Source organism: Lates calcarifer, linkage group LG8, assembly GCF_001640805.2.
Source record: "Lates calcarifer isolate ASB-BC8 linkage group LG8, TLL_Latcal_v3, whole genome shotgun sequence".
Taxonomy (NCBI): Eukaryota; Metazoa; Chordata; class Actinopteri; family Centropomidae; genus Lates; species Lates calcarifer.
In genome coordinates, this window is record NC_066840.1 from 15,789,121 (window position 1) to 15,811,636 (window position 22,516).

The window sequence follows — 22,516 nt, forward strand, 5'->3', positions numbered from 1 at the left end:
AGCAGAGTCGGCTGGGGCCCAGCCCCACTGCTCCGAGTCATATCACTGCTCAGACAGCCAGAGTCAACTGGCTGCATCCTAACAAGCAGGCGAATACTGACAACAGTCTGGTGCACAGCAAGCTCAACAGACACGCTTTTCACATGAAAACTTTAGGAAGAACTTCCACTGCTAAATGCGGACAAATCTGTGCATAAAGCATTGCATAACACCAAATAAATGGTGCGAGTGTGCATACACACCACCATGGTATGTCTGATAAATTAAATACATCTAGGTCAGTGAACAGCTTTTGGAAATGTAGCTGCATAGAGCACATTTTGAGAAAGAAACAGAAATGATTTACTTAAGTATATCTGTTTTTAACAGAAAACAACCACAGATTGCAGCTGAATGACTTGGGAAACTGTGCTGCAGAAGTGGGCTCAAATGAGAATACAACAAAAACCAAGATTCAATAATGCCTCATAAGAGAAAGTGGAAAGAAACATCAAAAAGGAACACAAACAAAAAAGAAAACACAAAAGCAGAAAATTAAATCAGCAGACATTTGTGTGCGTGTGTGCACACATGTGAATGTGGGGAGCTGCTAAGTGATCCAGTAAATTGCAGACGTTACTTTGAAATTGGCAGAGAGAATATTTCAGCAAATACTAAACAGCTGCCGTAGTGCTTTGGGATACTTTGTCTGTGATGCTGATTCAAAATATCCGTGATAAAGCTGAGATGATGATAAAAATCGGTGAGAAATCTGGACCCTAAGAAGGTTTTACATGTCTATGAATCAGGCATCCCATTCACAGGGAAGGTGTTTAGCTAGAACAACACTAGAAATCTGCAGGCTGCTGGCATTTGTATTTTGGCCAGCTTTGGAGGAGGTGAGTGCTATCAGTGTCTACACGCTCATCCCTCTGTATCTCTGAGCACACAACATGCAAGCAAACACACATGTGCGTGCACTCTTAAATGCACAAACAGTAACTCAAATCCTGAGCCCCAACCCCACCCGCCTACCCCCCTTCGTCTTTCTGCTTCCCTCCCCGGGTGTGGAAATGAAAGCCGGGCACTCGGAGAGGATGGCTGGAAGAAATGAAGACGTGTCTGATTTCCGCAGCAACCAATGGTGATGCGGCGCTCGGCACTCTCTGCCCTCTGATAGGTCTTAGTCACTCTCTTCATCTCGAGTCCCATGTCATTCCCTACTAATCTCGCTCCCCCCGACCACCCCCCACCCCACCCCCCCAAACACAAACAGACCAATCCCGGGACAAGGATGAGGGGCTGGGGAGGGATGAGGGAGCTGAGGCATGATGGCAGGGAGTGAGGGATGCAGTTCAGGAGGAGAGAGAGGAACACCAGAAGCTGATGTTGGTGGAAGAAGAAGCCAGTGTGTTATTATTAATAAAGCATTAAAAAAAAAAAGTGAGCACATCAAAGCATACAGGGGCTATGCTATCATACATGAAAGTAACGCACTATGGCTTAATGTTTCCTAAGGCATGTTATGGTGACGCTGCTTTGATTTGAAATGCATTGTGTGGAAAATGGATTTACAGGAGTGGGGAGAGAAAGCCTGGTGTGGGTGCAGACCACAATTTAAAACCTGACCTCATAGGCTCTTCAAAGTCTCCGTGAGTGTGGATATTTAGGACTTACTAACAGTATGTGTGAGAAACCTAAACCACAGTGACGTAAACAACAAATAAACACATACATACATACAGGCGAGGGATGTGGGGGGACACCTGTGAAAACAGAGGATGAGCAGTCACTATCACAACAAAATCAAATGTCATAATTTCACATTTTGATCATTAAAAATGATTGGAACAAATTGTTACATTTTTTCTTTTTTCTTTCATTTTTGAGCAAAGGGGTGTCTCACCTGATTATATTGTGCCCCATTTGCCGATTGAGGCCCGCGGGAAGTGAGACATCTTCCTCATCGTGCCCCCACGGCCAGGTAATTATCCTAATCTACCTTCCTCCTGTGCTCCAGCTTCTGCGCCACACTGGCTCAGACCACCTCTGTGGCTTCATTATCAGTGCTGGGACTCGCTAATGGCTCGACAGCCTCACTGTGCAGGCTGCTGGTGCAGGGAAACCAGGGGGAGAAGGAAAAGAAGAAGGAGAAGAAGGAGCGGGAGGAGGAGAAGAGGGAGAAGAGGGGAGGGAAAAAAATGAGACGCTAAAGAGCAAGAGGCTGCCCTGAAGGTTAACATCTCAATCATGAGGGACAATGCTCTCAAGTCGAATGGCTTTGGCTCCCTTAAAAGTCATCGTTCGCTGATGGTGGGTGAGGCTATAGGGCGTAGTGGCGTCAAAGAGGAAGTCAGGACATCAGCCAAAGTGCTCTCTGCAGGGCGGGGTGACCATGAAGTATGTGTGTGTTTGAGGTGACAGGTCGTGACGGCCCACGTGTGCATCCCATACACACACCCCACCTTTGCGTGTTTGAAACAGCTATAACCTCACAACGTGCAGAAGGACTGGGGGTGGGAATGCAGTTTCACTTTTTTTTCTGACAAATGACACCCTGACAGTTGGAAAAAATGTTGGGGTCCCTGAACAGATTTCTCAGTTACAAAAATAAAACGTGTTGAATTAGACAAAGACAGACATTTTACATTCTACTTTTGAACCCCAATGAGAGCACTGACAAATGCCACCCCACCCCCACTCCGTCTGTGCCATGATTGTTTTTTTCTCTCCCGAAATGTCATATAGTTAAGAGGTGATAATTCTATATGGCACAAACAGACACTGACTTCTTCCAAGTGTACATAGCATATAGGCTGACACAGATTGAGATGGTGTCACGTGTCTTTGAATCACTCTAAATAACCCAGACCAGGCTTTACACATTCTTTATGTACCCAGAGATTCCAGTGGAAACCTTTCAAAATAAAACGAGGAACTCTAACAACAGTGCCCTGGAGGTGAAAAAAATTGGAGGTTAAAAATACCACAGACCTTGGTGATAGTACTCCTGTTGTGTGGGTGGAGAAGCCTACATTCCAGAAAACTCCAGAAATGCAGAAAACTGCATCGATAAACAGCATACTAAATCCCCAGAGAGCTGGTGTTAACATATTCAGTTTGGTATGAGCAACAGCCAACAGATCATATGTTAAAGGCATATTTAAAACATGCTGATTGATGTCAGTTTCAGTAAATCTACTGATGCATTTTTTGCTTCCAACAGTTTTCCATCAGAGGCTCTTTCCAGATTTATGTCATGTCATATTCCCAACTTGAAATTAACATTTTGAGTGTGCTCAGGCTTCAAGTTTAAGGACAAACCATTTGAAAGGTTAAACTGTAGCTGCTGCTTCTATGGTCCTCTCTCATGTAAAAGTGTAGGTGGGTTTGCACCAGTCAAATGAGCAAAATTCTTCTTAAACACCTCCACAGTGAAACATCCTCTTTCACAGATGAATATTAAACTGTGTTCTCTTACAGTCTGGTAATAGTGTGACTTAGAGTGGAAACATAAAGGTAGCTCACTGGACTGCAGGGTTGTTAACCACATTAACAACATGGTCATTTCTTGTGCAAATCATTTGTACAAGGAATAATCAGATTCACCCAGAAGAAGGTCTTGATTGGCGATATAGACAAAACACAGCACGTTATAATACGGTGAGTGGATTACCTCTACATGTATCTAGTCACACAGATGGGTTTGGATAATTTGAGATATCCAAACTCTGATTTCTGCCTCCATCCATATATGAGACTATTTCCCAGTATAAAGTAGTCAGAAGTTCATAGAAAAGTCTGTGGATGATCCAATGTAAGAGGAATATTATTTCTGGTATACACTTTTGTAGAACCATAAATGAAAATTTATTCACCTCCATTGTATTTGTATTTGGGTGGAGGCAAAGGTCTCAGAAAGAGAGCCATTTTGAGGGGAAGTCCACATGGGCCCCAGAAGTGCTTTAACCTAGAACAAGAACGTATTTGCTGTTTTCTTGTTTGCTTGTCTGTGGCCAAAAAAAAAAAAAAAAAAAAAAAAAAAAAACCTCAAGTGATGTCAACACAAATTAAAAAGACAGTAGAATAACAGCAGTAAACAACAGTAATACTTTGTATGATTGCCCTCAGGGCTGGGGGCTGAAAGTCACACTGAAACAAAAATGTTTAGAAAATGTTAAATATCAACATTTAACAAGAGAAGGCAAACTGAAGAAAGATGACGTTTTCATGTGCAAACATCATGATCTTGTACAGTATGCACATACTGTATATTTGTTGACCTACATTATTTATAAGAATGTTAATGTGCAGCACTGCAAACTCCACAGCTAGTGCAGTAAGGGAAATGTTCTGGAGAAGACTTCATAACAGTAACTATGCACTGCTCATACAGTGGATTTCCAGGACCCCATGTTTCTAAAATTAGTCAGGCAATATTAACATCCTCTTAAAAGTAAGACTTGCATAGAAGCCTACTATATGTTCAGCCCCCAAAATTCAAAAGCAAATTGGAAGAATTGAAGGAAACTATCATGTGTCATCTGTTGTATGACTGATGTTTATATCATAAAATAAAAATTGCAAGTCATAAAAAAGAAAGCACGCTGGCAGATTGGCAATTTTATTTGACTGAACAAATGTTGAAATGATACTTTCAGAGAGAAAGACTAAGATAAAAAATATCCTTTTGCTGAAGCAAGGCTAAATATTGAAATGGTTCCAGTGTGAAGTACCTCTGAGGACACCTATATTTGGTACGCATATAAAGGGATGAATTAAGGTGACAGTGAATGTGCATGCTTAGGGCTCAGGGGGGTATTAATACACTCTCCACCCCAACATTGTTGTCAGAGTCAGATGGCACATGCGGTTATCAGAAGGGTGCAACTCTATGTGGGGTTTGGTGCAGACAAGCATGAAGACATGCTTTATTTTTTGTCAGGGGTAATGTGATGATACTTGATGCTATAACAGTATTTTTTGCGCAGGATTCTGAATCAGAAACATGCTATAAATAAATATGCTAAAATGGGTTCCAATGGGTTTTTGGGAGGGGGGGGGGGGAGAAAGAGAGAAAGAGAGAAAGAGAGAGAGAGCAAGAGAACGATCTGCTTCAAATGCTTCTTTTTTCTTCCCAGAAGAACCCTTTAAGTTAGAAAAGAGTTCTTGAAGGCGAGAGGTAAAAGCAAACCTTTTTCTGGCCTTTCCAGGTCACAAGGCTGCTTGAAAGGTAAAGGTCTGCTTATCTGAGCACTTCAGTGTCTCTGTATACATCACAACCTTTTGTTTATCATCCTGTGTCATGCCAGTGACAATGTTCCTTTCTGCTGGAGATCTAGTGCTGAGCAATGTGACTGTATACCATTAAATTTTGTGAGGTAATGAATGGAAGATTTCTTAGGGGTGTGTGTGTGTGTGTGTGTGCGTACAGGGGAGGATACAGGCAGCAGAAGGCAGAGGTGGGACAGGTTTTTTCACAGTTCTTACATGTAACAACCCAAACCTTAGTCGCTTCCATAAAAGGATCTTGAAGGAATGTAAAAACCTGCTTTTCTGAAGCATTGCTTTGACAAACCAAAATAGGATCCAGCTAGGACGAGTGTTCCTCACAAACAAGCATCAGTATAACAGATGAAATATGGGTTTTCTGCTCTCTAAAGAGCACTGAAAAATACACAAATAGCATTCATACAGAATATAGCTAACAAAACACTGTCATGTAAAATATTTTGCAGTACTGTGATTAATTGCACCGTATGTGTTTACATGCACCTTCACAGAAATGTTATATATCTGCTAGATTGCAGGTGACATTTTGTGAAAAAGTATCACTGTAGAGAAGCAAAAACAAACTAGCTTTGAGCGAGTGAACTATGTGGAATACAATATGCTCATCATTAAATGTTTTGAGTGTAAAAATTTATTCTACACTTTGGTGACAATAGTCTCACTAAATAATCTTAGCTCAAGGTCGTCATGCTAGCTTGTCACTGAGATATAAATACATCTCAATTTTCAACCTGGAATTTTTCACCATATGAAATATTCACTTATCTCTCATGATTTGCCTTATGTGGCATGAGATTCCCTTATATGTCCCCCTAAGCCAATGTATCTGAAGAAGGAAGCTCGATTTACCTCACTGTCTTTCTGTAACTACCTGCCCACTTTTTAAATGTGTTGTTTAGACCAGCAGCAGCAGGTTGCCTTTTCACACAGAAAGCTTGCATATGTATTACATGTATGATACATGATACTGAATATGCAGTGGTGGAAAGTAACTATGTATATTTGTTCAATTTACACTGGTTGAGTTACTATGTTGCTTATTCCTATTTTGTGAAACATTTTACTTCTATCCCACAACATTTCAGAGGAAACTGCTGTGCTTTTTACCATCCATTAATATAAAATATAGTCATTCTTAAACACTTCTCCACTTAACAGGGACCATTTTTCTGCACAAGAAGTACTTTTACTCTATATAGTTTAGGCACATTTTACTGTTTTTACTCTTTTGTACTTACGTACCTAATAAAATGTTTTATTGCAGAACTTCAGCTTGTAATGGAGCATCTTTTATTCTATTGATACTTTACTTAAGTAAAGGATATGAATACTGCTTCCACTTCACTACTGAAACACTTGCATGAGGCTGCTCTCATTGGTAAGTACTTGGTTGTTAAACACAAGAACCCCATCAGTCACTGTAGTTCTGCCGCACAAGGTTAGTTCATTCAGTCAATCTGCACAATGTAACTTGTGACTTTTGTTATGACAACTATGAATCATCACTAACATCATGAACAGAATTTGAAGCTCAGATGTGAGAATTTGTTGAGCAGAGTCACAGAACCAGGTTAGATAACACCACACTGACACATTCACACCAGAAGGAAATTTGCTTATTTCCAGGTCATTGCATCAGAGTTAAAAAAGAAAAAGTATAAAACATACTCTGATCCTCATCTTAAGCAGTGTGCAAGGTGTGCTTTTAGCTTTACAGAGGAGTCTGTTAGTCAAACAATGGGAGAGCATTAAAACATGCCAATAGAGCAGTATTAGTCAACAGCCTGAGTCAATACACCCCACTGGGCTGCATGTCTTCCTACAAACACAAGCAATTGCTTCAGAAGGCCTCGGCACTAGATAGAAACATCAATTACAGTAAATTACACCAAAACAGTGTGTAACACTTCAATTTGTTTAATCTCCTGAGCTGTCTGAGCCGTTTTGGATGAAAGCAGAGCAGAGCACTGGAGTAAGATAAAATTCAATAGCCCTAAGATACATTGCCCTATCTATCCTTGGTCGTGTTTATGCATAGAATGAGTGAGTTATTTATATTTTGATTCCTGGGACTTACTTTGAAAGTGTTATTAAACACCAAGAATTGCGCTCTAAATATCTTTTCTTTCCTGTGTGCAGGATAGATTTTTAATGTAGAGCTCTGCGGTAGCCCCATGATTTTCAAAATCCACATCAGCTTCAATGTGTGCCCAGGTTTGTGTGGGCATTGGGATTTTTATGGAATACAAACAGTATTTTCAGTTTTAGTTCATACAGCTTAAAACACTTCTAAAGGCAGGTTTATAAATACTTTATGTGTTTATTAAGGCTTTTAGTTTAAAGTCCTGGGACACAGGTTGATTAATTCTGCAGTGAGACTACTTTGAAACAATAGAAACAAAGGATAGCATACCATTTTGGTTTACACACTCATTTCCCTGCACAGAGGAACTACAAATGACAGCCTACTAAAGGTAGAAACTATGCCCCAAAACGAAAATGTCCAATTTCAGCTAAACTTTGCAGTGCTTCACTGACTTCCTTTGCTATGGCTGATTATCCAGGAGGGGTATTGGTTGCTGGGGACAGATGAAGATTTGGCTGTTTCAGGGAACATTTTGGGAGGGGGGCGAGGCGAGGCGGGGGGGTGGGGGTGGTTGAGTAAATGAAAGACAAATGCGAGTAGTGCCCACTCAGCTATTTTCCCAGTCAAGATCAAAGGCACGCCGGACTGGCCGCTCCACGGGAAACTTGAGATGGGTCCTGCCTTTGTTTGCCGTTGCTAGGAGACCAGCAGAAGCCTGAAAGTGTTTGCAGTGGGGTACAACATCAAAACCATTTCCAATATAAATTTTTAAGACAGCCATGTATTTGTGTCCTGGGCTTTCAATTTACTGAGCACACTGAAAACACAACAAATAATGATTCATCCCTCTGTTAGTCATGGAATAATTTTCTTGGTGTTTGTTTAAAAAAGAAAAGTAGATTTGGGCAATTGTAAATGTGCACGCTTTGAGAGGGCAGTTGTCAGCAGTGTGTGTACTATGCATAGTATCAGTGCTTTGTAGTATGTAAGCATCGCACAAACTAAATTCACTAAACAACGGTAAAAGCAAGATTAACACACTATTCTGCCCAGTGCGGGAACACACAGGACGTGAAAAAGCACACAGTGTACAAACACAACTTAAACGTAGTTTGATATATTCATAAGCTTAGGTTTGGCTTCCCAACGAAACTAATTACGACGCTGTTATCTATTAATGGGCCCCATGGTAGTAAGGGTGGCTAGACATGTGTCACAGAGAGCTCATTACATATCATTAGTTCAACACTCCAATAATGTCTACACCTGCTGAGCGGAAGATAATGACTTGGCCCCTGATATTTGCAGGACTATTGTTGACCAAGCAAAGCACCACCAGGAGGATAGGTCCACAGGCTGCAGAGCTGCATGAAAACTATACAGTAAGTTAAGGTACACACTCGGCTTTTCATTTGTTGTACACTACAGTGAATGCAGTGTAGCACTAACAGAACGTGGGAATAGTTCTCATTAAATAAACGATCATTATGAGCCTGCTGTGAATCCAAACTCCTACTATCTGTGCATACAGTATGATGTTGTCATGCAACTCTGGGAAGACTGCAAAATAATAAAATCACTGCAGAAATAGTACAAGTACGATATGCAATTATCTGTGTACCATTTCTGATGGTGGCTTACATCCTAATATTAGACTTGTGCTATTCCTGTTTACTTGATCACTGGAGTGGCCCTGGCTCACCCACTGTTACATAACCACGTATGAATAACTTGACCTCAATTTATTTCCCCTCAATTTAAGAGGAAAATCAACATTTTAGTAGTGTATGGGGACCAAATCCTGTGCTCAACTCAGCTAAATACACACATGACAAAAAGTAGTACGAGTTTTAATCCTCTGTAGGTAGTTGTGTAGATCCATACATAATGTAGTATGTGGAATCTGTTTTGTGGCTAATGGGACGCGTAAAAACTGCAATCGCCACAAAAGTGACCTTCATGTCTGGAACGATGAAGATTAGAATCGTGCTGTGTCTGCCTTGTGTTTTCACTACTTGAGCCAACTGGCACAGCGCTGGCGTCCTCTCCCCGGCTCCCAGTCTGCCGTGATGACAATGGCAACCAGCTACCGCATGGCATGTAAAAAATGACAAAAATACTTGCAAGCCGAGGGATACTTGGAAAATCTGAAAATAATACAACACGACTGATTAATCACTGTGTTAAGAAAAGGTTTTCCTGGACGCTGCTATCGCTAACCATTTTGAATTTCTAGGACATAAGCCTTCTTCATTCATGTTTAGGATGCAGTGTGCTTTCAAAGAAGCAGTTTTTAGCTAGAAAGAAGAAATGAGGTTCCTTGAGGATTCTAAGTTTGTATCATCTAAAGGCCTGATTTTTTCCCCCCAACCAACAAGCACTAAAAATTGCCTACATTCAAGTGTGCCACAAGCTTATCTGCTGTGTCCTGCCTTAACCTGCTCCAGTCAGTAATAGTGTGTGTGAGTGTGTGTGCTAGTGAGGCTTTAGCCGAGAACATGCAGGGTACAGCAGGCAGAGAGTGACAAGACGAAACAGATTCGACATCCAAACATTTGTTTCACCATTAAAAAAAAACGTCAAGAGAAATCCTGCTGTTATTGTCTTCAGCTGAGTGAGACACAGTTGTCTTCTCCTGTCACTGCAACCAGAGATCCACCCCTATACGTGACATCACTGTGAACACACTGCTGCCAAATCCCACATCAGCAGTCTAAATACACTTTAATTGGCACGCGAGAGGCTCCTGCATTAACTGAACATCATGTAGATTTATGACTGCTGAGTACAAGTCTGTGCTTCTTTGACTGAGAGCGACTTTGTTCTTTTGGCTGCCACCTGCCTCTCACTAATACAAATACTTCACTATAGTTATCAACACGGACTCATAGTGGGTCTAATTTGTTTGCCAAATCTCTGGCTACATTCATGACTTTACCGCCAACAGGCTGCTATTTGGGAAAGCTAAAAAAAAGAAAGAAAAAAGATTTAATTTGAAATATCCAAGACATTTTTTTCCCCAGGACTTTGCCATTTTAAAAACTAAAAAATGTGAAACCTATTGTTCTTTGGGTGTCATTCTCTGCAAAGTGCAATATCACAATTAATAAATCATCTATGAGAAAATGTATGAATTATGCAGACTTATGTAGCCATCAGAAGTTTGCATGTATAATGGGCATGAAAACACAGTAGGGAAGCTTGATAGAGCCATGAAAAAGTATGAATGGTACAAATATGGCTCACAAGTTCTGGAGCCATCTGATGGTTAAATCTTAATTTCGGATTCATTTAGATTAGATTGATAATTGATGCAAACATTTTCATTCCAATTTACACAATTTAACTTTCAAATTATAGATCAACTGTTTATTTGAGATAAAGAAGTGAATGTTTTAATCCTGCAAAAGGAGCTTTTGTTTACTTGCATGACAAACCATCTGTGCACTAAAATCTACAGCTGGTTTACAATGAAGAATCCACCCTGTGTTTGTTTTGTCCTCCCTCAAAGCCTCAACAAGTCGGAATGATAAGTTAGCACAGTAGCCAAGACAGCTTTCCTAAACAGTTCACCTCTGTTTTGGGGATGACTGCTGCCTGAACTCTGTACCCCCACTGAGACAATAAAACGGCTGGATGACTATAGGACTAGCAGAAAGGCCGACAGTTTATAACTCAAGAGAGGCGAAGCTATACAGCCCATGTGAAGATAAAGATTTAGTAACGGTAAGAGATTGGAATTCTCTCAGTCTGAGGTCAGACGGCCAAAGTTACCTTTTTCAATTCCCCTGAGGGCGAATGAGGAGACCAAGCTGGAGCACACAGTTACATCCCCTCAGCTTTAGACAAAGGAGTTGTCGCAGTGAATCAAAGGCCTCTTGATTCCAGCCAATAATTGCTTACTTGCTTTGTAAATGACATGTACTATCTTCTGTAAGAAGAACATTGTAGTCAAGCTCCTGCATTCACTTTGATGTAGCCTCTCACTACCTAACAGAACTAGTAATATGGATATATATGTGGAGAAAAGTTAACTTGATTTATTATTAACGACTGGCTAAACCTTCATTGAGAATACTTTAATTTGCTTTACATAGACTTCATTTAGACCCATATCATTTGATTGACATTCAGAGTACAAAGCATGAAAATGTGAAAAGGTCCTTCATTTTATTTTCCCTTAGGTCATTAATCTTTTTCTTTAGGTTAATCACAATGAGAGAAGAAAAAAATGCCCTTTATACCTTCAACCATGTTCAGGCACATAGAGAGAAAAAATAAATACAACACAATAGATCTACATTTGTGAGAAGTAATAATTAATACAACTTAAAGCTGCATATCTTTAAAAAAATTGCAGAGATAAAGAGAGAAATATCCACTAGTCCTGATTCATTCAGTGGAGAAATGTAGATAAAACAGAAACATCTCTGTATAGCTCTTTAACAGTAGCTTTAATTGCTGTATTCGAGATATTCTAATATAGAAAAAAAAAAGAAACAAGCGCATTAAAGCCACTTATGATTTTGATGATTTTGGATTCTGTCCTAGTCCCAAGTCTATATTAAGAAAATGTATCAAAGTATCTAGTTGTAAAATGTTTATGTATGTGTCTGCTTCCAGAACTGTTGAAATGCATCTATATTTTTTAATTAACATCAAGATATACTAATATAACTTGTTTCATTAAAAACAACCCAAACTTTAAACATTAAAGAAGTATCATCTTAAGAGTGATTGGTACATTATGATATAGGAGTAGTTTAAAAATCTTGATCTTTTCACACTCTAAGAAAGAACTGTTATTGGAGAGGATTTGCTGTGAGATTCCCTTTTCATTCTAACGGCATTATAAAGCGTAAAGACTGGGAGACAGAGGAGTGAGGCTGACGTCACAGTCCAAGAGTCACCCGCCGTGTGTTCGGCGTCTCCGAGTAAAGACTTATCTGCAAAGGAGTTTGGACGGACAATGTGGGTGGACAGGGCGTGAAACTACTATCATCATCAGTTCTGAATGAAAAAAAGAAAACATATCTTCCACAAAAAAGAAGGCTCATTCCAATTCAGCTGCGTTGTTAGGACAACGAGAACCATCCCTCAGATGATTAGTTCCACTTCAAAAGAATTTACTTTCCGCAGTGGAAACGTCCCCCTTTTGTGTCCTTACACAGGGTTTTCTCAGCCCAAAAGAAGAATCGTATGTTTAGTCAGCCTGTTTATTATTCCTTCTGTTCACACTACAATTGTATTAAATAAATAGAGTACTACTAACAAAGGCCTATTAGCCCATAAACATGTCCCAGTACACACAAAAAAGACTAAATCACAGTCTCTGCACAAGAATTAAGATACTCCAAATGCTAGTAAAGGCATAAACTACATTGCTGGAGACGTGGTGCCAGCTCAGAATGCCTTGTCACTGACATCATGAAACATGCATGTTATGTTGCACATATTTTGTCTAACTGGGGATTTGTTAATGTGGCTCCATCTCAATTTTGAGAGACGCCGCCCCTTGCAAAACAGAGCTCGTCACTGGTGATGCTGTGAAGCAGCAGTATTGCGGTAGATTTTCTGGCGCACGTTATTTTCAGGATGAATGGATTTTGCTTGCTCAATTCTGATAAGCAGCATGGGCAGTCACACTGTAACAGCTATAAGTAATAATCTTTGAATGACAAAATCTAATACACATACTATGCATGCGTTATATTTTCACGTTAAATTACACACAGTTTTACAATACTTATAATACTTAAAGTTACTGCAAAATGGACTACATTTAGAAATGTTGAAGCACCACTCAAGTGTCTGCAAAAACATTAAGTAACAGGTAAACAATGTCTACTGTTTGGTGCAAATTACATTCAACTTAATGTGATTATTAATGTGTGGTTGGAGCAGCAGATCAAAGAGAGTTACAGCAGTTAGCTTGATTGTTAACTCTGACTTCCTTGAGATTTTAAAGACACAATCTGAATGCCAAAATGGCTCCGTTGAAGTTCTACAGTTGTTTCAGATAAACAGACGTCTTGCCTGAGTCAAAATCCCAAAAGGGGTGGAGAAAAACAGAGTGAACACACCTTAAACACAGATGAGTGGAATCAGGATTAAAAGTTTTTTTTTTTTTCCTTCTTTATGACACAGTCAGGCAGCTGTGACATCCTGGTTACTTTTATTGGATTTTTTTTTTTTTTTTTTTTTTTTTTTTTTTTTTAATGTGAGAACCTGTCTGCAGGCAACATACAAATAGTCTACCAATGATAAGTAAAGCTCTACTTTTGCAACAGACAACCTGTATGTAGAAGGAAACTTAACAATGTGTATGTGTACACTATTTTATCTGTTGAATCATTGCAAAAACTGATATTTCAACTAAACTCATGTCTTACTTTTCACTGTCTTATGCTGTTTCCATAAAACCGCAAAAGCCTGGGTGAATTTTTTTAAAAAAAGTCCATCCCACTTCAATCATTTCAGTGGTCCATTACTGCACTGTGTTTGATGACTGTATTTTCCAGTATGAATATTGACTGGAGTCATGCCTGGCATGGCTCAGGAGTATCCATCTTCCCCTTCATGATCAGTGATGGGCCTCCTTGTGACCTACAGTATATTAATATGCTCAGCAGAAAGAAGCCTCTTGGCACAGGACTCACCAGCAGCAACCCTTTAATGTTGGCAACTGTCGAAGCTTTGATTTCTGATTGATGAGTAAGGTCGGTGCAATAACAGAATGACACTAGTGGTCATCTTGCCCCGCTTTCCACAACAGGAAACATATCCTTTAACACAGCAGCACAGCCCTGCCCTTCAGAGTGCAACAGCTACCACATCATCTGTTTGAAATGTACATCTATAAAATACATGCTTCACAGCTACAGAATAAACAGTATTGATCTAACATATGTAGACTGAGCAGGTATAGATGCCAACAAGTAGGGAGAAGGTTTCTATTTGTATCCACCAGCAAGGATAAAAGGGAGAGACAGAAACATGGTGGGCAGTTTATCTATGGTGCCACTGGCATCGCACAAGTGAGACATCTCTGGGAGCTGAGGACTTCTCATTAAACCTGCACTTTATGTTATTTCAAAAGACTGTGCAAAGCTTATACACTCACTTGCCAGTTTATTAACCTAAACTAATGCAGTCTAATAAAACAGTGCTGCAATAAATCCCACCCTCATGAAGATTATAATATTCACTTGTTAAAACTGTTTTAGGGATGTGTTGATTCAGTTTTAAGGCCGTTCTGTAGTTTGTTGTGCTGTTGAGTTGCACTGCTTTACACTGAGAGGCGTTTCTAATATTTTGTCCACCACGTTAATATCCAGAGTAAATTAATTAGAAACACCTAAACAGCACCACAAACTACAGCCATCAACATGACTGTAAAGGTGCACTGGTAACACTTGACACAGATGACTTATAACCCACTGCAATGTATTTGTAATCAGATATAAGTGTTTATTAATGTATTTAACAACAACTATAACTCCTTCTGTCGGCTCCCATAAGTGGTGGCTGGTGTATAAACAATACAAAATATGTCTTCGTAGGGGAGGCTATAATTGTTGACAAATACTGTACTTAAATACTTATGATGTCCTTATATACTTACATAGTGTTATAAACTATTTATTAAAATGCTCATGTACCACTTATAAGTACTAAATAGGGAGACTTAATGTGAAGTCTTACTGTTGCACTACTACCACTACTGCATTAGTTTTAGCTAGATGTGATTAATAAATTAGCAACTGAGTAGTATGTGCTCATCCTTGTTGGTGCAGTATTTTTTGACCATCTGGCCTCCACAGCATTCTGTTACACCACAACCACAGGGAGAACCACTCTCACAAAAGGTAGAAAAATCCACTCAGCAGCCAATTTATTAGGTACACCTGTAAACCTAATGCAAACCAATACAGCTGTGTGTCCATTAAGGCTACTTTGTGATGCTTGTATTTTTCAGTTCTTGTCAGTTTCTGTTTGACACTGTCATAGAGGTGTTAATTCAATTACATGTAGTACTGAAGTCCTGACCAGTAACACTGTTGAGATGGACTGCAAGGTGTTTCTAATATTCTGTCCCTCTCATTTATGTAATTAGGAAGGACAAAAAATTTGAAGTACCTCTTAGTATAATCCAGTACAGCACCAACTTTAACAGTGGTCTCAGAAATAAATATATAATTGAATGTGCACATTTCTGAAGTGTCAACATAAAATGAACATGAATTGAATTACAATACAACAAGTGGCCACTGTATGAATAAAGTCTTTTAACCCCCCTTGATGAAAAAAAAGTGTAGAGAAAAACTGAAGTATGGTTAAAATGCATTATTATTTTTCCCTATTTCTAATAAATGAGGACGAGCTGACTTAGAAAAAAAGGACTTAACTCAACTGCAACTAATTGCTCCTTTCATCTATCCAATTAAAAGCAGAATTTTAATCTGGGTAGTTTATTTCTTGTTTTGATAGCTCATCACGTGCCACAGCCTTTTAATCAGCACAAAAATGTAAGTATTGCATATTAATTCAGCACTGAGGGATGAGCCGTTATTTACACTGCTGATTTTCATCACTCTCTCCCTGCGCAGGACTCCTCTAGGGCCGATCCCACAATGACTGGGTCTAATTGACAACCACACTAAAAGGCTTGTGTCGTGTACAGCTAGCTGCTAACTGCTAACATTTTCAATCCATACCCACTCAGGTGTGTATGTGTGAGGGAGTGCGAGGAGGTTGTTAAAATGGTGCTGAGGATCAATAGGATGTTGTTGTTAGTGAGAGACCTTTCATGGGAAACATCAGTAAGGTGGCATCACAAGTTGTCATGTGTGATGTTTGTGAAATGTATCTGGAATGTCTCTACCTTCAACAGCCTGTATAAACAGTCAGCAGCGACAGCTCAGCTCCCCCTGCATTTTCTGTGATGAAACAGCTCGGTTGGTGAGGTAATCTCACCCTTACCCAAATGAGATGGTAATGCCTTCACTCAGGGAATTCAGCAACACACAGCAGCACCTAGAAGGAGGCTGTGCACCTCAAATGGGACTAATAATAGAGCCTCCGTTCTCTTAACTTGGAATCTATATTATACGCTTCAAAAATGAGATCAACTATATGGGTCAGTGGGATTTCTCTGAGAAAAAAAAAAACAGAAAGGAGCAACCAAAAGAAAATATGCTCTGCTGACAACAGATCTAAGGAAGGCAGTCGCTAATAAGAAAATTATTTGGGCAGAGTAACAGCTCAGAACTTTAATTAACAGAGCTGGTTTTAACTGATTGAAAGGGAATACATGTCCACACTCGTGTGCATGCTAGCCTAATTATTTTCAACTCCTTGATTGTCTAAATAGGCTTTATAAATAAAAGCACAAGTGACTTGAAATGTTCAAAGGAAATTATTTTAGAAATGGAAATGATCAAAGAGCAGTCTTTCATAACTTCTGTGATCTGTGAGCTAGAATACATGGGGACTTCAGTCCTCCACGCTGCTGTGGCCTAGGTTTCATTTTAACTTTGGAGGAGACGCACACACACGCACACCACTGCTCCACCCCCAACATCTGGCTTTCTTGGGTGACAATAAAAGACATTTATTAGCCTCCATCTTTGCTCAGGCTGGCCACAAATTAAACGGAACTAATAGAAAAAACAAAAACAGGATATGATATGATATGATATGATATGATATGATATTGTGGCTGAAGCATTTACAACAGTAAAGCCTGTTTTATTATGGAGATGAATATGTAATAAAATGTGTTTAGATAATTATGTCAGTGACTTCACATTGCCTCTGGCATCTTGTTCACATGTGTGGATTACCAACAGCCCACACTGGCTCCTGATCCATTTACTGTGTCCTTTATGCAACTGGCTGGTATCTTTACTTCATGTGTTGATAAAAGCAACTAAAACATTTCAAAACACATGCAGGAAAAAAAGCACAACTTGGTACTTACAGTACAGCTGTGTGTTAATAAGCTGGAGAGGGAGTGGTGTCCCTTTTTTTCCCCCTTTCTCTCAGGCCCCTTGGCAGTATTCATGGCCCATCAGATGTGGAATATTCTGAATTCAGTTGATGTACAGAGAATAGTTAACGATGTGTTTCATAATAATAACAATGATAATATGTGTAAAAATAATGCATAATTATAATACGTTTCAATTTTAAACAAGGACGTCACTGTTTCTGCAGTGAACTAACAACACAGTTCTTTCCAGAAATCTGATTTTGTTTGGTTATTGACCTGATTATCTGTCAAAGCAGGGAGGGGATTTTGTGTTTGTTATACTGAAGGCTTTGCATTTCCCAGGGAATATGTTCCCTTTTGTTTCAGATTAATATTTCTGAGACACACCCCAGTTGCACAGATGTATTGCCTAATTCGGTCAATTACATAAAAGAAAGAATGCTATGGCATTCTCAACAGCAACCACGCAGATAATGTAGCAGATACTAGAGCAGATACTGGAGCAGAGCTGAGGACAAGTGCTAATTACCTCAGCCACATTCCACTTTAATAATGGACCTGAAGGAACTATATGAAACATTCTGCTGTTGCATAGGAGATGGCGTTTTAGATCCCTTGCCTCTTGCAGCTACCTAGAACACAGGATTATTCCCTGTGGACGGAAATAGATGCAGTCAGTTCTGCCTTGTTCTTTTTGAAAGTCATCTGTGGAAAGATGCAAACTTCACAGGGTTGAAGTCAGAAGTGATGCTGGCATAACACTGATCCTGGGACAAAAATCGCTGTGGCTGTTTTTGATGTTAAATGTGCACAAATGCTCTCACACACACCTACGCAGACACATACACACACATTGTACATCCCATTACCATATCATAGTATACATCCAATACAAGGTTAGGCAGCCTTATTGATCATCAAAAAGATGAAGGGACAGTCCATCACTTTCCCTTTGCCGCTCTTAAATCCGTTACCTGGGCTCCTCAAAGCAGCACTAGTGGCTAATTACTCTCTCTCATGCCCCTTGTGCTCCCTTTAGCCTGTGGCTAATGATAAACTATTTCCATCAATAGTTCTTTAACTTCAGAGAGACCTAAATGACACTTTAGTCTGTTTGGATTATTTTATTGATGACTGTAAATAAATAAAACAAGATTAAGTTACCTTGCACTTCCTCCTGTTGCCTCTGTGCCATGAGAGTGCTCCTGTCTGTCTCATGCACTTAAGGGTCAACAGCACACCAAATCACATTTGTCCCCCCTATTAATGTCACAGCCTTAAAGCAACATATCATCACAGTGCGGAGCTTGGTCTAACTGTAATTGAAAAGGCCCAAGGGGAATTCCTGAGTTGTGTGTGGGGGCCCTCTAACCCCCTGCCACCCTACATCCATCATTGTAGAGTTAGGCCCTGGGGTGTTCTTGTAACGTTGAAGGTTAACAGCGAGATCGCCATGCGTCCTCACTTACAGCTTGCAAAAATGTGGCCCCGTGGGCCCCTGGCACCGCTACGAGCAGTAGGCATTGGCTGAAAACTACATACGGCACCATGACAAGTACATATTAATTTGACGGGCACATACCAAGGAGCGCAAGCTTGAGCGCATCAACACATATGCGCTCAGTGAATGGATGGACTTCAATAGGGATGTGATCAGAAACAGAATCCCTCCTTCAGATGTTGAGTTCACAGGCTTGATTACACAGCCGCCTTGCAATGCATACTGCAACAGATAAAATTAAACACTCGCGATTACTCACTGCTTTGAAACACCCTGGACCATGATCAATCTGATCCCTTTTTTAAGTTCAACCTCAAACAACAGAGATTTGAGGAATCATACAAAAAGTATTCAAATGCTGTATCTCACAACAGAACTGAATTATTGCTAATGAAATGTGATAGTTTTGAGAGACAGCAAAGACAACAGGCACTTAGGGTCTCTTTGCGCTGTTTTTGTAAAATCTAAGGCACTGTGCTCTTTAGGCATTCTGATCAAAGCCTTTTTAACATTTTCTAACAAACACTTCAAATGCATTCTGAAAAATGTGAATCATTAAGCAGAAGCTGCAAAATGTAACTGATAATTCCTCAAAGATAATATACTGTAGAACTGATAAGAAGCGCAGTCGAAGATAAAGGTGTGAATTCCTACTCCAACGTGCAGATTTAAGCATATTCATCTAACTCTTCACATACATGAAAGCTACCATCTGCCCTTGCCAGCGAGTGGAGGACATTAAGGCTCAGCCTGGTTGATATCTGATGACAAGGGTCTGGAGGAGGGATTAGAAGCAAGGGGACCAAAGTTATGGTCATTCCCTTAAAAGGGTGGCAGTGCATCTCATAGGCCTGGAGCTTGCAGAAGTTGAAAGATCTTCAAAGGTCTGCTCACCCCATACAACCCACTCTAACTCCCAAAAAACCTTGGAAGTATGAATCTTGAAATATGTGGACTTGCAGAATATGATTTATTTTCCTTTTGCATTGCAACAGGCCACAACAAATATTGCAGGCCGTATATCTAAAAACTTTTGCTTCCAGTTTGTTGTTTATACTGCGCATGAGATAATCATTGTCATTCATATGGTTACCTCCTGAGCTTAGCAGCTCATAGGAGACCATTAAAGTCTCCATGATATCTCAGAAATTGGCTCATCAGAAACTGTCAAAAATATCTGTTATGTAAGGCATGGATAATAAATGAAAAAAAAGAAAAAAAAAAGACATCTTTTTAAGAACCATCCACAGGGGCAAATTGCAATTCATCAAAAGACAAATATGCATTAGATATGAGGATAGGCGGGGCCTTTCTCTCTATCCCGCTGCATATCGGCTGTTCAGCATTACTCGGTTTTTGGTGAATTCTGCAACAATAGTCAGAGAGCTGAGTGTTCCAGGGGCTTGGGCTTAAGTTGACAGTGGAGCGACCGTTGGGAAGAGTGAATAGGGGCCTAGTTTAATAAGCCCTGGTACAGGCTGGACTACACAGGGGGCTGGCACCGCTGAAATCAGAAAACTGCAGTGCAGATGAAGATGGGGAAAAAATCTAAAGGATCAGTCTGGTTAAATCATAAGAGCACAGCACTGGGATTCTACATTCGTATTCACTATTTTATGGTTTGTAAACACACTAAACATGTGCATATAATTACAATGATTGCATTGTCTTACATAAGAGCCCTGCTTCTGATGGTGTGTTTTAAAAGCTTATTAATTGTCAAGCTGTCAAATTAACACAGGCTTAGACATGAAACAGATTACATTACTAATGTTCACTAAGAGGAACAAGTGACACCAGCTACATATTCATTTCACTCCACTGTTTCATCTTATTGACAGTTGTATTATATATTGTTCAATCTTCTCCTTTAAAATCAATCTCTCTTCATTATGCTCTGTTAGCATCACTGACGCCTGTACACCAGACCACTCAGTAGCTATTCTCCAAGTGGAACACAAATGTGAAAAAAATTAAAGCAGCAGTGCGGCTGCATCCAGTTTACCATGTAAGGTTGCAATTTTCCATGGAGAGGAGGCAGTGTACAGAAAAAAAGCAGATATATGAGTCAAGTTCCATGCACGTCTGGGGGAGAATCTGGCAAAGTACATACTTACCATGGAACTACACTGGCAGAGATTAGGGGCCATCATGAAGGAACCATAGAGGGTGAAGATAGCCAAGAGCTGCAGGGATAGAGATAGATGAGACAGAGGAACAAGAGGACCTGGTTAAAAAAAAAGGGGGGGGGGATAAAAAGCAAGCAAGTTGGGGAGCAATAGCACCACTGGCTTGACCTGGGGAGGGTGGGGAAAAAGCCAGAGATCCAATTAAAATCACACTTGGTCAGTTGGAGTCAACGCTGACACAGCCTCTCCAGCCCAAGTCCAGTTCTTAAACCTTACTTGGAGAAATATGGGAGCTGCACAATGTAAGTTACGCAAGATGTCATACATGGTTATGATGATGCATAAAACCAAAGACCTGGTGTGACAAAGCAGCCCACCCTCTGGTACACAGCTGGGGCTCAACCCAAGTATGGCATAACAGCGACCCGGGGGGGCGAGGCGGGGGTGAGATGGCAAGACAATGGATCCCAGGGTAAAATGGATTTATTTACATTAAACTGATGTATACCCTGTCCAAAATGGTGCCTGCGCTTGTTGCTAGGCAGAGAGCGCAAGAGTAAAGATGGCGGCGGACAAGTGGCAAACTGGGAAGCGGAGGTCTAATCAGTTGTGATTACTGGGGGGGTGGTGGGTGGGGGGGGTAAGGTTCAATGATTATGGAATATTACCACAGCTTGGTCAGAAAATATGACGAAAAGGTTACACGCTGCAATTGGAGAAATTCACAATTTAGATTATTACCCTTTGGCTTTATACATGTCCTCACACATCAAATGGAAAACCAGTTTTCCATATACAAACACTGAGTCTTCTTTGAGCATAAAATTATGTTTGATCACCTCAGTTGTGTTTTAGAGAGAGAGATTTACTATTTTTAGAAATAGAGGAGAAAAGGGCAAAATGTGGCAGAGCACACAACAGTTGGGGGTTAGATGAGATTTAGATGAGCTCTGAGGAAGAAATACAGAATGTTTAGAGATTACTACAGGAAGACCAAAAGCAAGCTATTGATAAGGTTGCGAGCACAAGAAAAACTGATCTCATGAATTTCAGTCATCTCATCATTAAAGTGCACTGATCAAAGCCAACCCAGTTCACCTCAATTTAATTGTAGAAAGAAGCACTTCACAACTGAAACATTTGACATCAACCACTTTAAATGATCTATCATAGACCATATCATAGCACTTACATAAAATATTCAACTTCATGAAAATTATTGTATTTCACAAACTGAAAGACACTGATACCTTTTTCAGGTACACTTCTAATTGGAAAAAAAATGTTCAAATTGGTTGTCGTTAAAATTGAAATCCAGATACTGAAATTTGTCGCCGATTTTCAGAAAGATGCCTAATGAAAAGATTTTTAAAAAAGGTAAATTAACTGCAGTCAAACTCAAGAGAGATTCGCAAAATACATCATCCAAAATATCTAGCTCTCCCTAAAGATGTATCCCCATGAGTATCATGTGCAATGTACACTTTAAACCAGCACAGGGTGTTCGTAAACAAGTTTATCACAGCTTTGCACCA

At 40.0% G+C, this 22,516-nt stretch overlaps 1 long non-coding RNA gene across 1 annotated transcript in view; it reads right to left on the reverse strand.

The window, feature by feature from the left end:
* Window positions 1-1,639: 1,639 nt before the first annotated feature.
* Window positions 1,640-22,516, reverse strand: part of LOC108872579 (uncharacterized) — a 34,230-nt gene continuing 13,353 nt past the window's right edge. Inside the window, exons 2-3 of the long non-coding RNA XR_001959244.2 lie at window positions 1,886-2,090; window positions 1,640-1,745 (exon numbers count right to left, since the gene is read on the reverse strand). This is a non-coding gene — a long non-coding RNA (uncharacterized LOC108872579). The remainder of the gene's footprint in view (window positions 1,746-1,885; window positions 2,091-22,516) is intronic.